Here is a 25,700-nt window from a genome sequence, read left to right as displayed (position 1 = left end):
TTTCCTGCTTATGCAGGGGGTCGGACTCGATGATCTATTGAGGTCCCTTCCGACCCTAACATCTATGAATCTATGGCCTACCACAGAATTCAGGGTCCCTGGACCCCAGTGGACATGGCGATTGGCATGTCCCCCAGTACATGTGCTGCTGCCCAAATACCATTGCTACATGCCTTCACACCCAGGGTACTGCCCAAACGCAGCCCACACACTGCACAGTCCTGGACCCAAACCTGTACTGCCACCTGAACATGGCACTATAACCTAGTCCTGGACCCACACTGTTGACCAAACGCAGCTCCACACTGCCACCCAGACCCAGATCCATGCTGTTTCCTGAACACAACTCCATACTGTCCAAATGCAGCCTGCGCTACTGTCCAAATGAGGTCTCATCACTATTGCTGTTGGCTCCATGATTCTGGCCTGGGAGAAGCCTCTGCTGTCTGAATCCAGCCAAGCATGGGAAAAGCCCCTGAAGTCTGGATCTAGCCCAGGACCAGGAGTGAGTTTCATACCCCTGATTTTAAACAAAAGAAAAAACCTTGTAAAAAAATTCAAGGAAGGTTGTACTTGATATTTAGCCTTTAATACACCTGTGCTAAAATTTGATTGCAAAATCTGTATTTGGAAAAGCAGAAAAGATATCTTAAGGTGTGGAAACTGGTGGGTATGTGTTAACATCAGAGGTTGGGACAGGAAAAGTTTGTTAGAAAATCCAAGTATCTTTTAAAAACAAGACTTCATGATTTTCAGACCTCAACAGCAACAAGCTGTCTTGATATATCACATCCACATAATTCACAATTTCTTATTGTATACCCCTTCTTATTATATATCCCTTGCTACTGTACTATAGGCCTGTGCAAAGCAGCAAGTATTCAATTCGGATTCAGCCGATTCTCTTCTGAGTCTAATCAGATGCTGTATCCCACTGTGGCTGGGATCCCTAAAAAATTCAGTACTGACATTTCATTTACTAATTCTAAGCGTTCCATAGCCTGGAACTGTGGCTATACATGAATAGATCTATAGTGTGTGTGTTGGGGGGGGGGAGGAATTTAAAGGGATGCTGAGAGTGTGGTTGGTGTCAGTCCTAGGAAGAAAAGAGAGAAAAAGTGGAGAGGACAGAGAGAGTCAGCATGGGGAGGGACCAAGCCCTGGACTCGAAAGAGAGTCCTAGCGTCCAACTTATCTGGTGAGGGCCAGCAACAAGACAAAGGGGAATTCACTGTTGGTGCATTCAGTCCCGGGGGGTGAAGCTAACCTCCTCGGGAACCTAGAGGAACAAGGAGACGATGACAGAATTACACCCCAGAAAGGAGCAAGTCCGGCTGACCCTGAAGATTAAGGGTGGGATTTGGACCCGGGAATGGCTGTCTCTGGGTCCCGTGCAGGGAAGAACAGGGTTAGCGGCAGAGATAGAGGGGTACCCTCACAAGGAGTCCATAAGACTGGGACTGGAATCCTTGGTCTGATAGACATAGAACAACATGTCCGGAACATCAGGTGTGGTTAGGGCAGGGGATGAGGATGGTGGAGCCCTGTGAAGAGGAGCTGACCTCATGAGCCTATAACAGATCTTTTGTCTCTCAAGAATAGTGTCTTGGCACCTCTTTTTCTAACATCAAGACATGGCAGGTGAGTTTCTAGGGACAGGACACATCCCATCCCAACAGCAGGAGACAACTCGGCCCCAGGCAGCGTATCACTGACCTCTCACATTGGTGCATTGTGAGACTCGGTGCGACTTTAAGTATTCACGGCTAACCCAGACCAAGAGATGGAGGGTCCCTTCACTAGCTCGGGGATTTTGGTCTCACGAGACTGGCAACAAATACACCAGGTGGTGGTCCAAATCATGCAAGCCCAACAGGTGCAACTGGAAGAATTGGTACGGGCCCAAGAGGCCAATGCCCAGAGAGCTGTGCTCAGCTGGCAGCAGGACTTGAATGAGAGAACTGAAGCTCAACAGGCAGCAGTATTGGGGGCATCTGAGAAGTTCCAGATCCCTAAGATGATGATTGAAGACATTGTTGAGGTGTATCTCAAAGCATTTGAGTGGATGGCAATCGCAGCAGACTGGGACTGGTGGAATTGGGCTTCCTTGTTAGGACCCCTACTGACTGAACCAGGCACAGGCCGCTTACCGAGCCCTGGCCCGAGATGAGGCCAATAACTACCAGACTGTGAAGTGCTCCATCTTATACCGGTGCGAGATCTGCCCTGAATTATATAGGCAACAATTCTGGGCTGCCAAGAAGACGGAAGGAAAGAGACCCCAGATATTGGCCCAGATCCTCTGACATACCATGGAGCAATGGGGAGACGGTGCAGGAAGTCTTGGGGATTGTCCCAGGGGGACACAAGTGGAGGCCACAGAGCACCCTCCCGCAGTGGGACCCGAGGCAGGGCTGACCCGCCCAGAGAAGAAAGAGAAAAGCCCTGAAGCAGGGCATGCTTACTGTTTTTAAAAAAAGCGGAGCCAGGCGAGCCACGCCAAGACAGACCACCTGTGCAGTTTGTCAGCCGTTTTTGTTGCTGGCTGGGAATGACACCGGCAGATGACATCATAAAAAATTACCACCTGGCTGATTTAAAAGCCAGTGGCAGGGAAATGGAGGACAGGGCAGCAATGCTGGAGCCAGAAGGCAAGGCTGCCCCCTGGGCTGCACACAGGCTGTGTCAGCAGCTCAGCAAGGATCCGGATGGAGGACGTACCAGGAGGTGACCAGAACTCACACCAGGTCAGAGAGGTGCGAGAGAGACTGGAGAGGGTAAGGCGGATTGCCCAGGATAATATGTAAGGGAATCAGGCTAGCCAGAAACTAAGGTATGACAAGGATACTCAAACTGAGGAATTACAGGAGGGAGATCTGGTGTTGGTGATGCTACCCGGCCACACCAGTAAACTAGTGTCCAAATGGCAGGGGGCCCTTTAAGATAAGGAGCAAAGTGGGCCCCACTAACTATGAGCTAGAACGCTCAGGCACATGGAGAAACAGACCGGTCTACCACGTGAATATGTTAAAAAGGTGGGATACCCATGAGAACTACCTAATAGATTCTCGGGAAGTGCCAAAGGACTGGGCCCCAGAGACAAGGGGAAGTCAAGACAAACTCAAACCGACCCTGGTGGTTGGGAAGGTGCTACCCTGAGTTGGTCAGGAACAACTCGAACGCTTGGTGAGGGAGTAAACAGGGAGTACAAGGGAGTACTCCCAGTTGGTCTAATAAAAGGTATCATTTTGGAACCAAGAGTTCTAGTTTTTGTATGTCCTTTTGGTCATGCCAAAGGAATTTGTCACCAAATCAGAACAAGCCCCAGCCAAGTGGTGCAAGAACTTTGGAGGAGGCTACTCCAGGCACTCTACACCACAGTGCGAAAGGAATTACAACAGGTGTTGTCTTGGAGCATTATTGAAGAATCCCAGAGCCCCTGGAGGAGCCCGTTGGTGGTGGTGCCAAAACCGGATGGGGCTATTAGGCTGTGTGTTGATTTCCAAAAGGTAAATAACATCTCCTCCTTCAATGCCTTCCCAATGCCCAACATCGAGGAGATGTTGGAAAAAATAGGGCAGGCCGAGTTTATCTTGACCCTGGATTTAACAAAGGGTTACTGGCAGATCCCCATGACAAGGTGAAACTGCCAGAGGACAAGGTGAAAACCACCTTCAGTACACCCTGGGGTCTGTACCAGTTTACCCAGATGCCCTACAGCCTGCACGGATGGGGCAGCTGCTTCCTTTCAGAGGCTGATGGACCGAATCCTGGCAGCACACCAAGAGTATGCTGTGGCATACATCGATGATATAGTTATTTTTTCAGAAACCTGGGACCAACATGTGAGACATGTGAGGAACATTCTAGAAGAGCTGACAGCCAACCCAAAGAAGCATGCCTTGGGGCAGTCAGAAGCTAAGTACCTGGGATTTAAGTTAGGGTGAGGAAGAATAACTCCCCTTGCCAACAAGGTAGAAGTGATACAGACATACCAAATACCCCAAACGAAAAAGCAATTGAGATCCTTTTTGGGGTTGATGAACTCTACTACCAGCGTTTTATACCCTGGTTTTCTGAATTGGCTGCCCCTCTTATGGGTCTGCTACAGGGCAGAAAAGGGGGACGAGTAGTGTGGACCCAAGAGGCTCAGGAAGCATTTTTGAAGGTAAAAGGGGCCTCACGTAACACCCCAGTGCTATATACCCCGATTTCAAACAGACAGTTTGGTTACATTCCAATGCCTTAGTTATCGTACTTGGGGCCGTACTATCACAAGAAGTCCAAGGGGAGGAACAGCCTATAGCCTTTGCTAGCAACAAGTTATCCAGGGCAGAAACCCAATATTCCACCATCGAAAGAAAGTGCCTAGCAATAAAGTGGGGAGTTGAGCTGTTTAGGTACTATATATGGGAGAAAATTCACTCTCATGACAGGCCATGTGCCACTCCAGTGGCTCCAGACATCAAAGACTGAAAACCCCAGATTAATGAGATGGGCCTTGGCCCTGAACCCCTTTTTCTTTTCTATAGAACATCAGCCAGGATGACTGAACATTGCAGCCAATTTCCTATCAAGGTTAACAGATGGCAAGTGACCAGTGGCAACGGCAACAGATAAAGAGAATGATTCCAGATGAAAGACAATGACTTGGAGGCTCCAAGAGGACCTTCCACTATGCGGGGAGGTGTGTGACAGGTTTTCCAAACACCCTGTCACAAAAGCTCAAGGGATGAAACAAAGAGAAACTTACCAAGAGAGGACCTGAAGAAAGGGAAAACAGCAGCAAACCTGGGCGGGAAGAACGCTCTGCCACAGCTGATTAGGGGAATCAGCTGGGGCCATGACAGATCAAAGGCTGCTGTGGCAAACCCAGCTGCCCCGGTTCGGCTGCCCCTGCTGGGGCAGGGGGAGAGACGCCGCCAGGGAAAAAGAAAAGAGCCACGCTGAAGAAACAAAGGGGGAGCAGCTGGGAAGCCGGGGAGACAACGAATCACACTATGCCACGGTGAGCCCAGCTGGCTTGGAGGGAAATTTAAAGGGATGCCAAGAGAGTGGTCAGCGTCGGTCCTGGGAAGAAAAGAAGAGAGAAGATGTGGAGAGGACAGAAAGAGTCAGCACAGGGAGGGACCGACCCCAGGACTCGGAGCAGAGTCCTGGCATCCGGTGAGGGCCAGTGACAAGATGGAGGGGAATTTACCGTTGGTTTATTCAGTCTCGGGGGGTGAGGCTAACTTCCTCAGGGACCTAGAGGAAAAAAGAGACAAGGATGAGATTACACCCCAGAGAGGGGTAAATCCGGCTGACCCTGAAGATTAAGGGTGGAATTTGGACCCAGGAATGGCCATCTTGGGACCCGTGCAGGGAAGAATGGGGCAAGTGGCTGAGATAGAAGGATATCCTCACAGGGAGTCCACAAGACTGGGACTGAAATCCTTGGTCTGACAGACGAAGAACAACATGTCCGGAACATCAGGTGTGGTTAGGGCAGGGGATGGGAATGGTGGAGCCCTGCGAAGAGGAGCTGACCTCATGAACCTATAACAGATCTTTTGTCTCTCAAAAATAGTGTCTTGGCACCTCTCTTTCTAACATCAAGATGTGGCAGGAAAGTTTCTAGGGACAGAACACATCCCATTCCAACAGCAGGAGACAACTCGGCTCCAGGCAATGTGTCACCAACCTCTCTCAGTTGGATGAAACTATTTAACAAATACTAGTGATTACACAGGATTTGAAAAAGAATACTATGATGTTAAAACTCCAATAAACATAAAAACAAATCATCTAGCAATTAAACTTTAAATCAGTTACTTTAGGTAAAAATTAAAGACTATAATTTTTTCTTACTTTTTTGCAATATAGATCCAGCTGTTTATTGATTAGTGAATTTCATTTGATTTTATAGTGTGCTTAAGATTTCTGTTTTGTGTTGGGTCAATAAATAAGTTGTACTTTCAGAAAGTGTTACTAAGTTACTATATGGATTTTTCTGATTTATTGAGCTGTTTTTCGTTGTATAAAATTGAAAATAAGTCCAGTATCTCCAGCACTTTGGTGTTCTAACTCTTTGTAAAACATTGACTTTCAAATGATAATAGACTCATAGGGTCAGCAGTGTAATTTTAATATCCAACCAGGGTTCCTCTTTATCATGCTAGAGATAAGAAATATCTACCCATAGCTCTCACCCATAACGAGGAAAAGTCAAAACAAAGAAAACCAAGCCTAGCCTATGATTTCTACATTCATAAATATTAGTATTATGGTTGTCTTTTACTGAGTTTTTTAAGATCCTCATTTTCATTTCATTCTGTTTCTGCTCAGTTTTTAAAAGAAAAACATCAGTATGTATATAATTTATTTCTAGTGGGCTATAATTAAGTGATAGATAGACATATGGTTATCATTTGATGAAGTGATACTAAAAAGAAATTCTTTTGTAAATACACAATGCTGTGTGTACTTGACGATAAAGAATTCAATTACAGCTTTACTGTGGACATACTATTTAAATCAATTTTGTGAAAATATAAATGGTATGGTTAAAGTTCACATGGTTACTAAAGTAAAATGGAATGTACATATGCTGAATATGGTGATGTATAATATTTAACAGAAAAGAAGAAGTAATTGGAGAAGGTAGGGGTTATATCTGTTGTTAGTTTTACCATGATTTTTTTGTCTTAAAAATATGCATGCTAGTTGGACTTGAAGTAATAATGAGTAGTCAAACTAGAGATGACATTATGTCTGTATTCAGATGAGTCAATTTTCAGGAGGAAAGAAAAAAAACAAAGAAAGAATGTAACACCTCCCTCATGCTAATCTGATTAGTTTCACTGACAGGAAAATAATGCATTGCATAATCTTGCACTTACATATTCATGAAACAGTGCAAATCACTACTAATAAACTATCTTTACTTTCATATATATTTCATATATATTCATCAAAAAAAAAGCCTTCGATCTGGTTTCCCATGATCACCTCTTGGAGAAACTGGCCAATTGTCGCCTTGGGTCCTCCACGATCCACTGGCTGGAAAATTGGCTCCATGGTCGGACCCAGAGGGTAGTAATTGATGGAAGTCACTCATTGTGGTGTCCTGTGACCAGTGGGGTCCCCCAAGGCTCTGTCCTTGGACCCATATTGTTCAACATCTTTATTAATGATGTGGACACTGGAGTCAGAAGCGGACTGGCCAAGTTCGCCAATGACACCAAACTTTGGGGCAAAGCATCAACACCAGAAGACAGGTGGGTGATCCAGGCTGACCTGGACAGGCTCAGCAAGTGGGCAGACGAGAATCTGATGGTGTTCAACGCCAATAAATGCAAGGTTCTCCACCTTGGGAAGAAAAACCCGCAGCATCCTTATAGGCTCGGCAGTGCTGTGGTGGCTAGCACTAAGGAAGAAAGAGACTTGGGGGTCATCATGGACCCCAAGATGAACATGAGCCTGCAGTGCAATGCTGCGGCTAGTAAAGCGACCAAAACGCTGGCTTGCGTCCATAGATGCTTCTCAAGCAAATCCCGGGACGTCATTCTCCCCTTGTACTCGGCCTTAGTGAGGCCGCAGCTGGAGTACTGTGTCCAGTTTTGGGCTGCACAATTCAAAAAGGATGTGGAGAAGCTTGAGAGAGTCCAGAGAAGAGCCACGCGCATGATCAGAGGTCGAGGAAGCAGACCCTACGATGACAGGCTGAGAGCCCTGGGGCTCTTTAGCCTGGAAAAGCGCAGGCTCAGGGGTGATCTGATGGCCACCTACAAGTTTATCAGGGGTGACCACCAGTATCTGGGGGAACGTTTGTTCACCAGAGCGCCCCAAGGGATGACGACTAGGTCGAATGGTCATAAACTACAACAAGACCGTTTCAGGCTGGACGTAAGGAAGAATTTCTTTACTGTCCGAGCCCCCAAGGTCTGGAACAGCCTGCCACCGGAGGTGGTTCAAGCGCCTACATTGAACACCTTCTAGAGCAAACTGGATGCTTATCTTGCTGGTATCCTATGATCCCAGCTGACTTCCTGCCCTTTGGGCAGGGGGCTGGACTCGATGATCTTCCGAGGTCCCTTCCAGCCCTAATGTCTATGAAATCTATGAAAAATCTATGAAATCTGTGATGTATATTGGAAAAAATAGTACATTGAGATCATTGTGAAATTTTTGCAGTTCTTATTCAGTCAAGCAGGAGTAGAAATCAGTTAATTTGAAGTTAGTCTTTTGCTTGAGCAACATCTGAGATGTTCCAGGTTTATTCTGCTGTCATGCATGGTTTACTTCTATAAGAGCTTTTAAGCTATAATAATGCTTTTTGCCTAACTTTCTCTTCTTTGGTTTGTTCTTTGCCTAACAAAGCAATACCACTGTTATAAAGGCATGGTAAACTACTTCCCTTCTTCCCCAAATTTTCATCTGCATCTTACCTATTCACTACCTTTTAAGACCTGTTTATATCCTTTCCTCATGTATTTATTTGTTTGTTTGTTTGTGTATTAGATTTATATCTAGATCTGATATCTATATCTAATATCTAAAGTGACAAAAATACTTAAAAAACAGATATATTACAAAAACAGGTAAAAATATGTAATATAACAAGCTGACTGGACAGTGCCCTAACCCTTAACCCTGACTGCTAAAGGCCTGCCCAAATAAAAAAGTTTTATAACTAGGGATCTACCTAAATCACAGGGGGACTTACCAATATTCACAGTGTGATCATGACATAAAGTTCTAATTCCATGGTCATTTTGCAGCAGGTCTGCCCTTCAGTGCTGATTGGCGGAGAGGCCCTGGGGGAGGAGGCATGCGGGGAGGGGGCAGCCACTATCTTGTCTGCTGCCCTTTGTGCTACCCCATGAACAACATGTGCCCCTGGGGGGGGGGGCATGGCAACCGCCCTCAGGTGGCAGTGGCGGTAGCAGCAGTGGGGGCATGGTGGTGGCGAGTGGGGAGCTTCCACAGGCAGCCACAGCGGTGTCGGCGGTGGGGGTGGGCCAAGCAGGGAGTTCCTGTAGGCAGTTGCAATGGTGTTAGGTGGGGGGGAGTGGCCATCAGCAACTGCCCACAGTGGCAACAACCCGCTTTTTTCAGGGGGTGCACTGCCAATCTCACGGGGTGCACCCAGCATGCACCCCCTACATGTCACCAATGTGCCACCCCACCACACAATGCCTTTATCTCCCTGCAGCAAGGCAGAACAAGCATTTTATTTTTATTAAGTTTCTTTTTGTTGTTGATTGCTTGGATTTCATGGACTGTCCCAGATTTTGCAGTTTCTGCAAAATCCGTGAAACTGAATTAAGTAGGTCCTTACTTATAACACTTTTACAAGATATTCAGGCTCGGGCTCTGACAGAACACAAAAGGAAAGGAGCTTCAGAGGTGCAGAGAAACTGCTAAAAAATTATTTCCCATGTTTTATCTAAAAGAACTTGGCTCACAGATGGTATCCGCAGGAGGTTGCTCTCTGATGACTTTAGGGATTGTGATGGAACATAAGGGAGGAGGCACTTTCTTAGGTATGTACCATCCAGACCATTTAGGGCCTTATAGGGCCAGCATCATGAATTGGTCCTGGAAATATAGTGGAAGCCAATGCAAATTTCTGCACATTGGAGTAATGTGAGAAAGCATTACATTCTGCACCAGCTGGAGCTTCTGAACAGTCTTCAATGGCAGCGCTACACAGAATGTGTAGCAGCAGACTAGCTTTGAGGTTACAGAAGCATGAACAATGGTAGCCAGATCCAAATCTTAAAAGGTTACAGCTCTCTTGCTTGGTGGCTTTTGGTTCACCTGCATCCACTCCCCAACTGTAGCCAGGCACTGAGTGAGAAACAAGACTTCAGGGTTTGGGTCAGATGAAAAAGAGAGATAGAACTGAGTGTCATCAGCATATTGATGACACCTCACCCTAAATCTCAGCATGATTTCACCCAGTGATCTCAAATACATGTTGAACAAGACGGATGACAAGGGGAAGGCAAGCACTTGCTCATCCATCCCCAACCTTTGGAACTTCCCCACTAAAAAAGAGCAGAACTCATTAAGAGCAGTCCCACAAACTGATACAGCTGACCATAAGATATTGATAACACATTTACATGAACTGGTAGCTAAGACCACTGAAAGATCTAGTAAGATCAACAGAGCACTAGTTGCCCTGTCCATCTCTAGAAGGAGATTATCACCCAAGGCAACAAGTGCTCTCTCTGCACTCTACCTAGGAAGAAAGCCAAGTTGACAGTGATCCAAGAATATGATAGTGCCTGGAGCTGTTGGACAGCCACCTGCCCAATGACCTTCCCCAGAAAGAAAAGATTAGATATGGAGTGGTAGCTGGCTGGAGAGTCAACACCAAGACATATTTTTTAAAATAGGGGCCAGACAGTTGCATCTCTGTCTGTAGGTACTGACAAACCATGAAGTCAGTTGACTCCATCAGTGCTGCCTGAATAGAAATATCACTGCTGCCATTCTGAGCAGAAAATCTACTTCCCTGCTTAGGACACACCCTCCAGTTTGGAAAGGCTAATTTTGAGGGGGGAAAGATTCATGTGGTATGCAAGTAAATATGATATTTTCTTCCCACTCAACCACATTAATTGTCCCAAGATGCTTTACCTTTAGTAGATGGTCACTGAGTTCTGTTGATCCACCATTGTGCACATCATTGATATGTACTAGAAGCTTTGCTAGTGACGTGAATACACACTGATAGAGGCATCCTTTCCTTCTTAATAACAACTGTATAAAATTACTTCATAATATTAAGCAGAATTCATACATTTTCTTCTCATCAGGCATAGACACTAACTTCTATTAGGAAAATGTTCTTATTGTAGCACAAAATAAGTAGCTAAACTTAACCTAATCAACTGTAACTCTTATAAATATTTTTACTGTTCCCACAGTATCATTGCCTTGCTTTTCTTTTTTTTTTTTTGGAGAAACGTTAATAGAAAAAAAATCTGAAAATTCACACTTGTTAGAGGCCTACTTAAATCACAGCTTTGCTATTTTCATGGAAACCATGAAAAATGTCAGTCCCCACAAAAATGGCATTGGCTGCAATTTCCCGTGGAATCAACCCCTCCCCCTCAAAAATACTTACCAGAATACAAAGAAAGCAGGGCAATCACTACAGCCATAGAGCATACGATTTGTGTGAGAGCTACTGAGAGACTGAGCTAGTGACATAGACTAAGGCTAGGGATAGACATTACATATAAACCGGTTTAAGTGATCAGAAACTGGTTTAAACCTGTAACAGAACAGATGTTCAGTGCACATAAACCAGTCTGAAAATGTCTGAAACTGGTTTGAGATATACCTGGTTGAATGTAGTATCAGACTTAACTGATTTGAGTCAAAACAGTTTATTGCAATGTCTGTCCCAGACCATAAGCAATCACCATGAATATGAACTTGCAGATTTTCCAGATATTGGACCCTAAATAATGACAAACTATGCCTAAATTAATTTAATTGTACCTTTTAATTGTACCAGTTTATGCAATGTCTGTCCCAGACCTCTTGCTGGTTTGAGTTAAATTGGACACCCTCAGCATCCCAGCATGCTGTCTGGGCTGCGCAGGGCTCTCCACTCCACAGCAGGGCTGGCCCCTCCCCTCTGCTCCCTGGCTGCAGCACAGCAGAGACTGCAAGTGTCTGCCTGGCTTCCCTCTCACCACTCCCTGCTAAGTAGGGATTCCGCCGTCCCCCTTGCTGTAATTTGTTTACTTATCCAATACAAGTCTTCCAAAGAAGGCCAAATTGTTTTGGGGGGGTGCAACATTCATACCTGAAAGTACAGGCATCGTTTTTTCCAATTGAATTAATGATAAGACCTTCATATGAGGAAATGTTGAGAGACCTGGGCCTCTTTAGCCTCAAGAAGAGAAGGTTGAGAGGGGACTTGATAGTGGCTTACCACTATATCAGAGGAGTGCATCAGGAGCTTGGTGAACAACTATTCACTAGGGCACCCCTGGGGAAGACCAGGACAAATGGATACAAGCTCCTGGAAGACCGCTTCAGGCTTAATACCAGGAAAAACTCAAAGTCAGGGTGTCCAGACTGTGAAATAAACTCCCTCCAGATGTGGTGCAGTCGCCTACCCTGGTGGTTTTCAAGAGGAGACTGGACAGTAACCTCACTGAGGTCGCTTGACCCCAGTTGTCTTCCTGCCTAGAGCAGGGGGGGATGGACCCGATGATCTATGAGGTCCCTTCCAGTCCCTAACAATCTACGAATCAATCTGTCTAACTCATCTTACTATCTTTTTTATAGTTGCAGGGAATGTTCTACTGTTTCATAGGTTCATAGTAGGTAGGGTCAGAAACGACCTGAGCAGATCATGAGGTCTGACCACCTGCCATGGGCAGGAAAGAATGCTGGGGTCAAACAACCCTGGCTAGGTGATTAGCCTCCTTTTGAAGACCCCCAGGGTAGGAGCGAGCACCACTTCCCTTGGAAGTTGGTTCCTGATCCTAGCCGCCCTAACTGTGAAGTAGTGCCTCCTGATATCTAGCCTGAATCTACTCTCAGTCAACTTATGGCCGTTATTCCTCGTTACTCCCAGTAGTGCTCAGGGGAACAGGGACTCTCCCATAGTCTGCTGGTCCCCCTTGGCCAGTTTGTAGATGGCCACCAGATCCCCTCTCAACCTTCTCTTGTGGAGGCTGAACAGGGTCAGGTCCCGTAGCCTCTGCTCGTAGGGCCTGCCTTGCTGCCCCCTGATCATGTGAGTGGCCCTCCTCTGGACCCTCTCAATGCTGTCCACATCCTTCCCGAAGTGTGGCACCCAGAACTGGATGCAGTACTCCAACTGTGGCCTGACCAGTGTCGCATAGAGGGGGAGGATCACCTCCTTGGACCTGCTCGTGATGCATCTGTGGATGCATGACAAGGTTTGGTTAGCCTTCCTGACTGCATCCCCACATTGGCAGCCCATGTTCATTTTAGAATCAATGATTCCAAGATCCTTTTCCGCCTCTGTGCTGATGAGAAGGGAGTTCCCCAGGCTGTAGGTATGCTGCTGGTTCTTCCTCCCCAGGTGCAGTACCTTGCACTTGTCTGTAGTGAATCCCATCTTGTTCTCATCCACCTACCCCTGTAACCTATCTAGATCTAGTTACAGCCTGCCCCTCTCCTCCAGCGTGCCCACTTCTCCCCACATTTTAGTGTCATCCGCGAATTTGAACAAGGTGCTTTTCACCCCCTCGTCTAAGTTGCTGATGAAGATGTTGAACAGTGTGGGCCTGAGGACCAAGCCCTGGGGGACCTTACTGCCCTTGAAAAAGACCCATCCACCACCACTCTCTGGGTGCAGCCCTCCAGCCAATTTGCGACCCATCTGACTGTGTAGGCATCGATGCCAGGCACCTAATTTCTTAATGGGAATGGGGTGAGAGACAGTGTCGCCTTCCTAAAGTCCAGAAAGACTACGTCCACCGCAACACCTGCATCCAAGGATTTTGTGACCTGGTCATAGAAGGCCACCAGGTTGGTCTGACAGGACCTGCCTTGAATGAACCCACCTTGATTGCCCCTAAGCATGATCTCCCCTGCTGGTCCCTCGCTGATGTGCTCCTGGATAATTTTCTCAAAGAGCTTCCCCAAGACCGAGGTAAGACTAACAGGCCTGTAGTTTCCTGGGTCCTCCTTTCTCCCTTTTTTGAAAATGGGGACCACATTGGCCCTTTTCCAGTCTTCCGGCACCTCGCCAGAGCACCATGAGTGCTCGTAAAGCTGTGCCGGGGTCCCACAATGACCTCTGCTAATTCTCTTAGCATTCTGGGGTGAAGATCATCAGGACCTGCTGACTTGAACACATCTAGACCCACCAGAAGTTCCCTGACTAGGTCCTCACTGTTGGTCAAGCCCTAGGTCTCTGAGTACAGTCCATTGGTAACAACTCCCAAATTTCACTGCTCTTGGGGAGGCACCATGAGATTCTCTCTATCCAGAACCAGGACTTGAGTACCAAACAGACCTACCCTAAATTCAACTTGCAGCCCTACCTCCTGGGAACAGGTATTTACAGAGCAGTTTTTATAAGAAAACTGCAAAGCACATGAAAACATGGGTTTTAAAACAATGAAACAGCTACCTTACAAGGGGTTGCCCAACTGGTGGTTTAATCTGTGGCCCCCAAACTCCCACCCAGCCACTACACCCCGTATTGTCCTGACTGCAGCAGAGGCTATGGGCACCTGCCCTAGGGAGTGGCATGGTACATAGAAGCCTGTGGGTGTTGTTTGGGGGGGGCACTGCCTGCACACATGGTGAAGCAGGAGAGAGAGCTGTCCATGTACAGAGGGGAGAGGTGGGGGGTTGCCCACCCACAGTGTGCAGGAAGAGTGGGGGGTCCTTGATTCATGCTATACCAGTCCGTATGGTATGTGGCCTCCCTGGTGTGGCCTGTCTCAGGTGCAGCCCCCAGCCACTGAAATTTTGGACAGTCCTGTGCTAAAACATCCTATCCTTCAGTGTTTAGTGTAAGTTTAGATTCTCCAGATTCCCTCTGCAGAGCTTCTCACAGTGTCAGCCTGTTATAGCAAAGAGGTATCAGCTGAACCTTCATTCCTCTCTCTAACTGTTTAGTGTTTTTTTATCTTCAGACATAGAATTTCACTCAGTTCCTCCTGTATTCATCACAATAACTTGTGTTTATTTACAGTTTATATCCATAAAGGCATCCAGTTCATTTAAATAATCCATTTAAATATTACCAATCGATTCATTTTCAGTTCATTGCAGTGGTTAATTGCCCTCACTATTAAAATTATGTCTTATTTCTAACCCTTCCAAGATTTCAATGCATATACCAAAGAGTAAGTCTGGGTACACAGATAATTACTGCAACATAACTGACACACTTTGGACATGTCTATACATGCTGCTAATTTGAAGTAGGCTTACTACGCAGTAAACCTACAGGGGAGCAGATTTGCTTCTGCCCTGCTCTGCCCCCCTGCAGCAGCCAGGGGGAGCTGCAGGCTCCCATTGCCCCTCCTCCCCCAATTAGCCTGGGTGCTGGCAAAGGATATGGGGTGGTCCCAGTGGCCATGGGGCCAGGAGAGCTCTGCCAGCTACAACAGAAGCTGTCTTCTGGCCCTGTGCACACTGGGAGGGGACCTGATGTGCATGGAGCCAGGAAAGAGCTGTCCCTGCAGTCGGCGGAGCTCTCCTAGTTCTGTGCACATCCAGGCACATAGCTTCCAGCAAGCCCCTCGCTGGGAGCTGTCCAGGGTGTGGGGTAGCTTTAGGCAAGCCTTCTGCTGGGTGGGGGGGCACAGGGCTCAGCGGCAGCTGCCCTGCTTGGCACAGAGCTCGCTGCTCTGGAGAGGAGGGCTGGGAATCTTGCCCTCACTGTCCCCCTGAGCAACCAGCTCCACCTAGCACAGAGCTGGCTGCTCCAGAGGACAGGCAAGGGCTGGATTCCCAGCCCCTACTCACTCCCCAGAGTAACCAGCTCTGCCTGGCATGGAGTTGGCTGCTTTAAAGGATGAGTGAGGGCTGGATTCCCAGCCCCCACTCGCTCCTCAGAGCAGCTAGCTCTGCACGTGGAGCAGGGACAGGGGGCAAAGAACTCCCTAGCTCTGACCCTGATCAGCTCCCAGCTCCTAGGAGGGAAGCTGGGGAGCTATGCAGCATCAGGACTGGGGACAGAGAGCTCCCTGTCCCTTGTGGCCCCCTGCTGGCTTGGTTGACCAGGAGCAAGTTTGCTCCCAGCCAGCATCTAAACATTTTACTACTCAGTTTCTACTGCGCAGTAAGTTTACTACCTGTATTTATAGGTAGTAGCTAACTGCACAGTAGATTGATTTACTGCACAGTAAATGTGAGCACATGTAGATGGTGATGCTTAACTGCGCAGTAGACTAATCTACTAATGCTTAACTGCTCAATAGACATACCCTTTGTCTCCTTTTAACTTGCTGTAATTTGTTTACTTATCCAATACAAGCCTTCCAAAGGCCAAATTGTTTTTGGGGGTGGAACATTCATACCTGAAAGTACAGACATCCTTTGTTCCAACTGAATTAATGATAAAAGTTTTAGATTTAATCTTTGGTAAGAGCTCTATTCTTTTGCAGAGACAGAGAGCCACTCTTAAGTCTTGACGCCATGTTAAATAAAGAAGTTGAAATGAGCAATGCCAGATCTGACATTTTCACTTGACTTCATGTGAACAGAATATTCTGTTTTTAGAGTCCAGGTTTCCCTGGCACCTGAGTGAAGCTTTAACAATCCGTTTTCTGGTAAGAACCAACTGGTTTGGTTCCATCATTACTGAGGAAAACCTCTGGCCAAGTGAGGCCTGTTAGAGGAAAGTTTTGTCACATCTCTGGGTGGGGTTTAGCCATGTCTAATGTTTTATGAAATCCTTATTTCCCCTCTCATCTTGCCAACAAGAGAAGTGAAAAATACTATTTTTATTTAAGTACAGAAAACAAAAATGCCACTATTAACCCGACTGATGTTGGACTCAGTAGTGTTTTTTGTAAAAATATGTACCAAGATGGTGATAATACTTGAAATTTATACTGAATTTCTAGTCTTCAAACCACTTTGTAAACTCTAAGTATGAATGGATGCCTGTACGCATAGAATTCTGTATTTTATGAAAATGCCTCAAAAAGAAATGTAAATGTCAGCCTTTAGGAAAGAATGGATTTGATGACACTTATGATTTATTGTGAGATGTTTAAATAACCTTTCAAGAAATACAGTGTTGAAATCAGTACTACTCTCATATTAACGTAATTTATTTCAAGGTCTAAAAATAGTAGTTTAATTATTAAATGTCTGATATATTTTCTACTGTATTAAATATTTATAATATTTTGTATGTTTTAATTTAGATGAAAGTTGGAATGGAAAGTTGGAATGGATACCACCAATTTACATTATGTATAGAATACCATCTTGTTATTGATTTTATGGGTCTATCATTTTTACTGTTATATGAACATCCAACAAAACCTCATTGGATTTATGGTCTCTCAGTCCCTGAGAAATGGTTGCCTCTTAAGCCAGCTAAGTAGAGGCAATATTAAAATTCAGATAGAATCTTATCTCTTAGCCAAAAGAGTTTTGGCTATGATTTTTTTAAATGAACAGGAAGAATTCTTGAAACTTGTTTAATACTGTATTAAACACCCAGAGAAGTACTCTACAAATTAAGAGAAAACTCCTTGGGAACAAAAACTGTTTTAGTTCCAATGTATCACATATTTGATCTACCTTTAGTATCAGCAGGTAATTAGAGAAAAATAGTGACAAAAATTCCTCTTTTTGAATTGCAAGTGATTTAATTGGGAGGAAGACAAAAAAGTCTGTTATTGAACTGTGTATCTCCTTTAGGAAATATAGATAGTGAGATTAAGAAATAAAGCAGTAGTGGTCATTGACCTAGTAAGTTCTCTGGTATAGCAGTGACAGAGCACATGATATCTCCTTTATCTCACCTACTTTTTACCTGTGCCACATTGTGTGGCTAGTTATGCCTTGGTTTTCATATGGTGCTTTGAGGCAGTGGTATGTGAAAGGTGCTACAGTGCACAGTTTATAGGACTCTGGATAAATGGTTTCTGCCATTGCTGGGAACTGTATTTAAGAATCTGGGAGGCCTCTTTCAGTCCTCTATTCCTATGTGGACATCAACAGTCAGACCATAAGAACAACAGGACCCCAGTGAAGGATTTGGTACATGTTCACCCTAATCAGTCCTTTAGATTATAAATTCAATTTTCCATTCAGTCACTAAAAATAAAGCTTAGAAATGACCTCTGTTACCTCCTTTAATAATTATAGTGAAGCAACAGCCCCAATATAATTAAGTTTGAGAGTCACTGGTTCTCTCTACAGTTTTTTAAAGTCCACATGCTGACTTAAATTGTCATAAAAATTTGCTGCTCCACTTGGGGCTTAAAGGGCACTGACAGATGTGGGAAAAAAACCCAACCAAAACAGCTCTTTACTGGAAGAGGAAGCGCATTAGTTCAATCCAGCTCTGTAACATCTGTATAGATTGGGTGCTGCAGTGAGGCTTTTTGGCGCTTTTATCAAAAACTGATTCAATCAGCTATTAGATAAAAGCACCAAAAAGCCCCACTGAAGCACCTGATCTATACAGACATTGGGTGATCTGAGTTAAACTAATGTGATGCCTCTTCTGGGCATGCGCTGCGCTCAGTGTAGGAGCGCACCGAGCTTAAAGTACCATTTTTTTTTCCACATCTCTAAGCAGCCATAGCGTCTGAGCTAGTAAACCTGCTTCTTACAGAATTTTTTACTCACTCCTGAAGTTCAAATTTTGCTCCTATACAAACTGATATCAGATTGTGGAATTCACTTGAGCTGAATAAAAGTTATGGATGATAAAATTTACTCCTTCAAGGTTTAGTCTGTATTCCAGTGCTGCTGCTGCTTTAACTAATAGTACTGTGGTAGCCAGTCCTCTTGTGTAGATGCAGCTGGGATGGCAGAAAGAGTTTTTCTAGTGTCAGAATTACACCAGCTCTCTTGGGCAGCAGCAGGTCTGCCAGGAGAGTTGCATCCATATGGGAGAGTGGTTTCTGCCACAGTTGCATCAATTATGAGATCGGGGGGGGTGTTATATATACACCCCTCTGCCAAGATATTTATGCTGACAGAATATTATAATGAAGAAAAGACTTGATACACTAGACTCAAGGCAGATCTCCATAACTTTTCTGAAATTAGTGGCATCCTAGGTAAGAGCCACAGTTCTAATGTCTCAGCCCACCTACTTTATCTCCAGGTTGCTGTGCTACCGCTACCTGGTAAAACTGCTCTGTGTAGGTTTTTCATAAACGTAATGCAGGCTCATGCTGCTGCCACAGCCACTTCCTGGTCTGGCTCTGAACAAACCTTCCTGAAAAGAGACAGAGAAGGCAGTTTTACCTGGTTGCATCAGTGTACCTGATACCATTTGTCTTGAAAGGGGTTCGTGGCACCCCAGGGTCCCATGCCAACCCAGTTGAAAACCAGTGCTTTAGAAAGAGCAAAATATACTTGTGCAGCAAAATTAGGGCTTTGTTGACACCAGAGTGTTTTTACATGGTTATTTATCACAGAAGTTGAGGGGTTCATCGTATCATGTTGTAGTCATTAAACCTGTCCTTACGTGAGTTTAGTGCTACTAACAAATCAGTGAGTCGCTATTAGGCTTGTGTGAAGCGGTAAGTAATCGCTTTGGATTTGGATTTGGCCAATTCGGAGGGACAGTGCTTCAATTCAGAGATTCAAATCATTGTCCTGATTTGATTCGGCCAAATCAGATCCAAAGATTCAGCGCCACTTCGGAGATTCGGCCATAGACTAAACAGGCAGCAGTCCTCACTACACTGGACACAGGCAGCTACGTGGAATTTTGGGGTGGCTGTAGCCCAACCCATACCCACCTCTCCCAGTGCTGCTGCCGACCACCCTATCCCTAGCGCAGCCCCAGCCCAGCTCCCCCACCATGAAGAGTCCAGCACAACCCCTGACCCCAAGTCTGCAGCAGGCAGCCTGCCCTCACCCCGCACACAAATCTAGAGGGCACATGACCCCCATGCCTCCTCTGGAAGTGTGTGCAGCAGCGGGGAGCCACCCTCACTCCCCACTCCACTGTGCCCCCCAAATAAGCCACCTGCGGCTCCGTCCTGTGCCCCACCCTGGCTGGGTAGCACCTGCCCCAACCCCAGCTCCAGCCCCATTCCCTCCCTCACCCTAGGGGCCTCGATCTGCCCCAGTTACGCCCCTTCCCCCCCACAGACTTACTGGCCAGACACTGGTCTCCAAACTGCTGGGCTGCATTCCTAGCTGCATGCATGCTGTGACTGTGCCTGCATGCAGCATTTATCAGTGACATTATCAGCTACACTGGCCAAAAAAAAGTCGATTGCCAATAATGTCAATTTTCCTTTTATCAGCCCTGACCCGATATGGACCAATATATCAGTGTACCTCTATCGCTTGGTAGCCTATTTCAGTATTTTACCACCCTCCTAGTGAGAAAGTTTTTCCTAATATCTAACCTAAACTTCTCCTGCTGCATCTTGAGACCATTGCTCCTTGTTCTGTCATTTGCCACCACCACCATTATCAGCCTCTACTCACAAGTCATGTTTCCATTTTTATTACCCTTTGCAGAACTCTCTCCAATTTGTCCACATCCTTTCTGTAGTGGGGGACACAAAACTGAACACAGTACTCCAGACATGGCTTCACCAGTGTCCAATAGAGGGGAATAATCACTTCCCTCGATCTGCTGTCATCACTCCTACTAATGCCATTAGCCTTCTTGGCAAGAAGGGCACACTGTTGGCTCATATTCAGCTTATCGTCCACTGTAACCCCCCAGGTCCTTTTTTGCAGAGCTGCTGCTTAGCCAGTCAGTCCTCAGCCTCTACCAGTATGTGGGATTGTTCCATCCTAAATGCAAGTGTGTGCACTTATCCTTATTGAACCTAATGAGATTTCTTTTGGTCCAGTCCTCCAATTTATCTTGGTCACTCTGAATCCTAGCCTGATCCTCCCGACGATCCAGCCAGTTTTCTGTCGACCTTACATTCCATTCATCCAACACATACTTCCTTAGTTTGCTTGCAAGAATGTTGTGGGAGACCCTGTCAAAACATCAAAAGCTAGTTTGTAACTCTAGTGCCAGTTAGGAAAGTGTACCAGCCATGACTCTGAATTTTTTTCATCAGTTTGTGTCAAGATCCTTATGTTAAGAGCCCCCTGCATCTGTTCAGACTTTCCTGAATACTAAATCTGTAAGTCAGTGGTTCCCAACTTCTTCAGACTTAAGGCACCCCTGGGAAAATATCAGCTGTTAATTTTCACTTCTTTTGACTACAGAAAAAATAGAACAATTAATATGCACAGACTCAGAAAGACCACAGCAGCAGGTCAGAATGTATTTAACTTGTGGGTTCCTATATGAAATCTCTGGGTTTATCTTGTGAATCATGTTGCTCATCTAACAGTGCTAATATTGTGAGACACACTGTGGCACCCCAGAAAGGATCTTAAGGCACCCTAGGATGCTGCAGCACCCTGGTTGAGAATCCTTGTCCTAAGTCTATGCACAAAATGTTGCTACTTGAATTACATTTAAGCTATAACATTTGTAAGACTTTTACTACATTCTTGCTTCAGATGATTTTAATTTAAAAGACCTTGAGGTTTAAACCTAATCCAGTATTTACCAGTTTACCAAAGTCCCAGGCTGTAAAAATGTTCTCATGTATTTCTTTGTTTTGCTGATTCAGTAATTCCATTACTCTGGAAACCTTAAAATGAATATTGTGGTCCAGAACTTGGTGTTGTTAAATTTCAAACTTCTGCTGCTTTGAGTCTAATCTTTAATTACTGTGCCAGCATTTACACCACCCTAGTGAATTTTGTGCCAACATTTCCATTTTAAAACACCATACTTAATAAAAAAGGTTATCACCTTAAGTATATAGCAGACCTATAACTCCTGCAGGACCCTGTAAAGCAAAACTGTGAAGTCCATGTGGCTTTGTCATACAGTTTGAGTGAAAACATAGATTCCATGTAATCATGGGGAATTACATATCAAGCTAGTGATTTTTTTTAACTACCCACAAATGTTGATTTAACCCTCTGTATTTTTTCTTCTCACATTCCCACATGATAACCAGAAACAGTTCTATCTGTCTGTTAGTGTCTTGGACTGTTCTTTTCCTGGGGAACCCAAGGACATCAAGAAAATATTTATCTTGTGGATGAGTTGTAATATCTTGGCAAAGCAAGCTGATTAAGGGTGGTTTTCAGCTTTATCTCCTCAGTTCTGTGTGTGTGTGGCTTATAATGAGAATGTTAATGTATTAACACTGTATTAGAGTAGAAAATAATCTATCTTTGAAATTCAATTAATTGGCACATTAAATAGTATAGACAAAATACATGAGCAAAGAAAACTATCTCCATTGACAGAAATAAAGTTCATAGATTCTTTCTCACCTTGTGTATTTTTGCATTTATCATGTCTAGCAACTGTATATTGAATGAAAGCCAGGTTATACAATTAGTTAATGTTCCTAAAATAATGCCCAAAATCCAAGGAACAATTATTATACTTTGGTTTGTTACAGTATAGGCCTACCCCTGGGAAAATAAGCTCTCAATTAAGTGAAATATTTGGCAGTTCTGAATATAAACCTGGCAAGTAAAGAGTGTGTGTGTGTGTGTGTGTGTGTGTGTTGAATATAAACTGGGCAAGTAGAGAGAGAGAGAGAGAGAGAGAGTGTGTGTGTGTGTGTGTGTGTGTGCGCGCACGCGCGCGTGTATGTGAGAGAGAGAGAGGTCTACCTGGGGAACATGATGAAATCTCATTTCCATTCATTTAAAAATAGGGAGAGGAAGCGACAAAGGGAACTTTGGTACTGAAATTTGAAAACTTTTCTTTCCTTTAGGGTCAATAGGAACCATATGGGATATTTATAAAGTACCTAGATTTCTTTTTGTTGACATTATTGATGCTTTTATAACTGAAAGCTTCACTTCATACTGGCATACATCTTTGCTTGCAAATGCTAGGGGCAGGTTATCAAGCCATGTGTAAGGAACTCGTGTGTACATTAGAGAACCACTCTGAGCTTTTTTGTGCACACACCAAATCTGCAGTGGATAGTTACAGCTGTTCATTTTGACAACAGTATCTGCAGTAACTTTGTCTTGCTGGATTCCAAATGAACTGTAAATTCTCTAATAAGAATATCCAATCCTCCAGTCAGCCTTTTATCCTGAACATATTTATATAATTTCCATTTTTATAGGACAATAGCAGAGAATTGGTAGCTGCACATGGCAGAAACTTGTCACTTGTAATCCAGTGTCTATAAAGAGACTTTGATTTATAATTACACATGGTCAAGATTCACTGCATCAGTCAAATCTCCTTATGAAATCAAAATCCTCTCAGGGCCTTGTTATACCTTATGCTATGAGCCACACAAATGTTGATCAGTGTTAGTGATAGCTGAAATTTGGAGCAGTCACACTTGAAGCCAACAGGGTCTTGGAGGACTGAAAAGTAAGAATGCCCCATCTTCCATTCCAGGCTTCCCTGTTTCTCCTCCTTGCCCCCAAGGCTTCCCTCTTGCCCCTTAGGGTTCCTACCTGCATCCCCTCTGCCCCTGGGACATTACCTACTTGTGGCTCCCTGCACTGTCTCAGGGGATCAGGCAGGGAAGGACTAACCTGCCTACCCAGCCACCACTGTTGCCAGGCTACTGCTCTTCTGGCCCAGAGAGCAGCAGGGATGGCAGCTGGGCAGGCAGTTTAACCCTTCCAAGACTGCTCCCCCAGGGACAGACAGTGCAGGCAACCACAAGTAAGCAGGGGGTAAAGTGGGGGCAGCAATGAGTGGGGATCTGAGGTGCTGGGGAGGGGGGAGGCAGTGGGATCAATCCAGGCTAGTGGGGGTGGAAGGTGGGTGAGGTGTTTACACTAAGGTGTAGCCTAAAGCAGCCACACCTTGGTATAACAGGCTCAGAGAGAAGTCTGCCCTGGAGTGGTTTAAGTTTGAGTCACATAACAAGTGCTTAAAACTAGTTTCAGGTGTCAATGCACAGACAATCCAGGGATTAAGAGCTCCAGGAGCTACCCAAAGTACCATGTAACAAGGCTCTTAGACACACATGCATGTATTCAATCTAAAAAGACATGCTGCATGATTTTGCTCCTTTTGTCCCTTTGAAATTTCTATTTAGGTGCATAATGTAACTGCAGGACTGTTTCAGCATATCTAGAATCTTATTTTGCAGGGCAGGGAGGGGCAAATAAATATTTGAAGACTTTGGACTATCTGCAGTTTATACAGTTATTTTTGTATATGACACTCTTTATGTATTTTAATGAAATCACTTTCTGTCTTTTGGGGGCTCAAACACTTCTTTAATTCAGCTAAAACCACCCCTTATTTTTTCTATATTCAGTTTGTATTGGGTCAGCCGTTCAGAGAATGTCCGGGATTAAGCTCATCTATGACTATGAATCAGCTTGTTTTGATAAGTGATTTGTATAAGCAGAGTCAGTAGCTGGAGAATGCACTTCTGCACTGTCACCAACCTGCAATCCTGGCCCCACTCCTGTCCATCCTGTTTCCAGATGCCACTCCCCACCCTGTCACCATCCCGTCTGCCTAGCTGAGCATGTCCTACCTGAGGAAATCTCTGGCTGGTTTCCATAGAGCTACCACCCACCTGCTCCATCCTTTGCCCCTGGCGGTCGGGTCTGGCAGTAGAGACACTGGCAACAGCAGCTGGCTAGGCCACGGAGGCTTACTGGGAAGCCAAGTCTGGCCACTGCATGGCCCTTGCCCCATCACATGCCCGGGGGCAGTGGGACTGGCCACATGCACCATGGCCTGTATAGCCAATAATGTCACTGATAAATGCTGTGTGCATATGTGCAGCCGCTGTGCATGGGGCCAGGAATGTAGCCTAGTAGCTTGGAAAGCAGCATCCAGCCAATAAGTCTGCAGGGGGAAGAGGCATGGGGGAGGGAAGGGGTGTAGGGGGGTGATTGAGGCCACTGTAGTGAGGGAGGCCTGCCCTTGCCCTGCACACAAATCTGGTGGGGGCTTATGGCCCCCATGCCTCCCCCAGGGGTGCACACAGCGGCTGGGAACATCCACCCCCCTGGACAAACTGCCCACGGCTGTGCCCCATGCCCCAACCCACCCCAGCTAAGCAGTGCCTACCCCTGCCCCAGCGCCACTCCCTCCCTCACCATGGGGGCCTCAATCTGCTCCTTCCAGCCCCCACAGACTTACCAGCCAGACACTGCTCTCCAAGCTGCTGGGCTGCATATCAGATTGGTAATGGCTGATGTGGCTGGTTAATAATCGGCCATCCGTATCAGCCAATTAAATCTTTATTGGTGCACCCCTAAAAATTATTTAGGTAGTCTTGCAGGTGTATCCCAAAGGACTTTCAGAAGATATATATTTAATATTCATCTTTTGTGAGATTTGACTAATGAAATAAAAATACTTCTCAAAACAAAACACCAGACTTGAAGTAGGACCATTACAGTTCATCTTCAGTGGAAATCTACAAGTTCTGGATTTTATAACATTCAGAAGGTTGCATTCTGGGTTGTTGCTGTGATCAGGAGCTAATTTTTGTAACATAAAAACAGAAGAAGGTATAGAACAAGCATTATACTAAATCCCTCATTAGCAATTTTGGGGGGTGTTAAGTCCATAATTATGAAGATGTTTTAATATTCCAAGATACTGTTGTTTTCCTAAAGATGCCCTGTAGTCATGGCCATGGCTTATGCTTTAGAGCCCAAGAAGCAAAAATCACATATTTTTTTTTTATATTTCACTACTAGCTAAACCAGAACAACTTTCCCTCTCTGTGATTAAAAGCAGTACTACAATGTTAAGGCCTTTTCATTTCCTATTACAATGTAGTTTTGTATTACTGCTTTCTGGCCTCATTTGTTGAAACCATTCAAAATTTCACTGCAAAAAAAGTCTTTCCTTTGTTGCTGCTCAAGAGATGTGACATCATGAAACATTCCAGTTGCTGTCTGACTCATTCCAGATCAACTTCAAACTCCTCCTAAGTTAACCAGAATCTATATTTTTAAACCTTTTTGGCATACAGTAATTTTCTCTTTGAAGGCGA

At 45.1% G+C, this 25,700-nt stretch overlaps 1 protein-coding gene across 9 annotated transcripts in view; it reads left to right on the top strand.

Moving 5' to 3' along the window:
* CENPP (centromere protein P) overlaps nucleotides 1–25,700 on the top strand; it is a 320,121-nt gene that overhangs the window by 286,674 nt on the left and 7,747 nt on the right. The window lies entirely within an intron of this gene.

This window comes from Alligator sinensis, unplaced genomic scaffold (assembly GCF_000455745.1).
Source record: "Alligator sinensis unplaced genomic scaffold, ASM45574v1 scaffold78_1, whole genome shotgun sequence".
Taxonomy (NCBI): domain Eukaryota; kingdom Metazoa; phylum Chordata; order Crocodylia; family Alligatoridae; genus Alligator; species Alligator sinensis.
Note: the sequence above shows the minus strand (reverse complement) of the source record. Positions and strands in the feature narration are given on the sequence as shown.